At 35.7% G+C, this 3,143-nt stretch overlaps 1 long non-coding RNA gene across 1 annotated transcript; it reads left to right on the forward strand.

Moving 5' to 3' along the window:
- Window positions 1-309: 309 nt before the first annotated feature.
- LOC118734025 lies at window positions 310-1,647 on the forward strand. The gene is made up of 3 exons (XR_004992318.1): window positions 310-896; window positions 968-1,105; window positions 1,172-1,647. It is a non-coding gene; the product is annotated as an uncharacterized LOC118734025 (long non-coding RNA).
- Window positions 1,648-3,143: the final 1,496 nt, after the last annotated feature.

Below are 3,143 nucleotides of genomic sequence, written 5' to 3' on the forward strand. Positions count from 1 at the left end.
TGGCAAGGCGCAGAGCGTTCGGGGCAGCAATATTAATTTGTATCAAATATAACATTAAACGGTGGTTCTAAAACATTTTTTGATATTATTAACCAGAGTACATACATTATATGGTATTTCTTTCAAAATTAATGCACTATATGAACTTTTTTTTCAAATATTTCTTAAGTTTCTTTCATGAGTGCTGAAAAGCAACCATGCGTGTAAGAAATTGTGTGCTACCTAAAATTTCACCTCTGGAAACTTTATCCCCATAAAGGACTTCACCACAGTTTTTTTACTGGATATACTGAGCTGTCAAAACAGTTCACTTTACAGCGAAAAACGTGTTTTGATTTTGATCAATGCGAAAATATTGCATTTTTCATCTAATCTATTGGAGAATAGTGAACGTTTTAGTGCACTCCATGCTTTGCAATTAAGGCTGCTGCAGCAAACGTTTTACTGAACTCCATTGCTTTGCAATTAAGGCTGGTGCAGCAAACTGCGCCAGCATCTGAGTGGGATTGATTGGTTAACTTGCTAAAAGAGGCTGCTTGGAGCAGAAGCGATATGATTGTGATAAAATGCTGTAAATATAATAATAAAAAAACATTTCGGCTTTGCCACGCCCTATATACACAAAATGCAGCGATTCGTCGCAGCGTTACACTTGCATCTATGCATAATGAGATGGGGCACCATGGCACACTTCATGGAAGGACAACAGCGCGAATCGGAGCCATGCAGTGTGCATGAGTGCAGTACTACCAACAGCTGTTCCTGCAAATCGTGAATATCGTGAAGCATCTGGAACGCAACTATTATTTCGTACCTTGGTCGTTTACGCAACATACCTGAAGAACTGGAACAAAGATATAAATCACAGGGATTGATCCGGGCCAATAAATATGCAGGTTAATTGGTGATAATTGAAAATGCAATTTCTATAATTATGTATTTATGTTATACACATTTGTAAATATAGGGAAAACTTTTGCTTTTTGTCGCAGGCGAATCGAGAAAATCTACTTTCCTCAAAGAGATGCGTATAATACGCGGCATTATTTATGAACTCGAACTTATTCCAGAATACAAATAAGGGATATATGAAATGTATTACGAGGTAAGCTTTAAATCATTTTTTCCAATAAGATCTGTAAAAGAACTAATCAGGAATCTTTGTTTGAAGGAAAGCACGTATTGATTGATGCTCGTCAAAAACTGGGAATCCCATAGGGAAACACCGAACAAGAAACAATGCGAAATAGGCGAAATTAATTGAATGTATGAATGAATTGAATCGACAATTTCATACAGTGGGCTAGATATATTCGTAGACTATGGCAAGATCCTCTTGTAGTTTTCTACGTCAATATTGACATAACTCCAAAACCAAACGCTCGAAAAAACTGTTTTCAAGTTTTGAATTTTACCTTAAATTAGAAAGGCCCCTATCGTCGCTGAAATGTAAAAAAGCCATAACTACAATTTATATTGCATAAACGATGAAACGCATCATAATCAATCGAAAAGCGAGTTTTGGATATTGAGTTAGTTACGGCATTTTGTATTTTAACGACGATGTGAGATATGGCCCTTCTATGTTAAGGTAACGATATACTCCCATATCAAAAATGAATACTTATTTTGCTTTACTGAGCTAGTGCAGGGGGAGATTCCGTAACCAGTTAGCGGCAATTTGCGAATCGCTAACTGGTTACAAAATCTCCCTCCAGATATGAAAGTACACAACATAGAAGAGCAGTTAGCAGCCATTTCTCTATACTTAACTCGATTTTGTATTATATTGGACATTGAGATTATGACACTATTGAAGTAAATGAGCAGTATGTAAACACAAATTTTTTTGTCTCTTTGTTAATTTAATTTGCGGCCCTGAAAAGGGCCTTTTGCACATTTCCATATACATATGCATGTAAACACAAAAATGCTGGCCTAATTTAATTTGTACTTTTGAAAGCATAAATAATTGTCTCTTTGTAAATTATTTGGCTGCCCTGAAAAGGGCCTTTGATTCATTCATGTTATTCTCCTGCAAATAAATAAATATTTTTTTTTTTATACAAGATGCCAGATTATTTGTTAAACTCATAGGCTTACGTTGCATCCATGCCTTATAATTTTAGGCGGCTTAAACATTGAGCTTACTTTGCGGGAACTGCGGACGTTGCTGCATGCTACAATCAAAGAACTTTTAATTTCTACAGATTTATACAACATTTCAGTTGACAACTTACCGTATGTTTTTAGTACGTACTTACAATTTATAATGGTACCATATGAATCTAAGCCAGAGTTTTTTTAATTTTTCTTTTTTTCTTGTGGGCATTTTCAATGAGTTCTTTATTTAATTTTCTTATTTTAAAGAACATTCTTGCCCTGAAAAATAATTTTTTCACTTTAATGTCCCAATGAATTTTCGAAGCATGCTCAATGTGAGTTTTTACAAAATCATTTGTAATGAGCAAGCTATCTTCGTTCATTGCTTTAAACACTGACTCATATGGTCCATCATAGATGAACTTGGTATTGACAACCCACCCTCGCTTAGGTGACTCGCCCAGGAACATGAGTTGTCATTGCTACCAAACGACGTGCTTGGAATATCATCCTTTAACCTGTGGCAAATATACCCGGCTAAATGCTCCAGTCCGTCAAATTCCAAATCGTCGAATTCCGCCTCTTCCACCGGCCATAGTTGTTTATTAGAACTCAGGTTTTTAGCAAAATACCTGTAAATATGGCGATACATTAGGGATGTAATCATTAATACTACAATATATTTTTATAATTAATAGAAATAATAATTAATAGTTAAAAAATTATGTTAAAGTACTTGTAAGAGGCGGCTGGGTAACTTCTAAATCTGGCGTATCATCCTCTTCTACGTTAGCACAGTCGGATAAGACGCCCTTGTTGTGTCCCAGCAAGTAGAGCCTCAAACGGTATTTAAATTCCTGCTGGTCAAGGTGATCATGCAACCCGCCTTTCGAACGAATAATTCCGAAGAAGTTTTCCAGACGTCCTGGTTGAGGCGATACGTTAACACATACTTGATGTTAAATCGAGCTTTAATATCATCGAACATTAACTTTAACGCTAAATTCGTTTGTATGATTCCTTTAGGCAAAATGAAAAAA

The sequence above is a fragment of the Rhagoletis pomonella genome, unplaced genomic scaffold (assembly GCF_013731165.1).
Source record: "Rhagoletis pomonella isolate Grant_MI unplaced genomic scaffold, Rhpom_1.0 Rhpom_scaffold_00002, whole genome shotgun sequence".
Lineage (NCBI taxonomy): Eukaryota > Metazoa > Arthropoda > Insecta > Diptera > Tephritidae > Rhagoletis > Rhagoletis pomonella.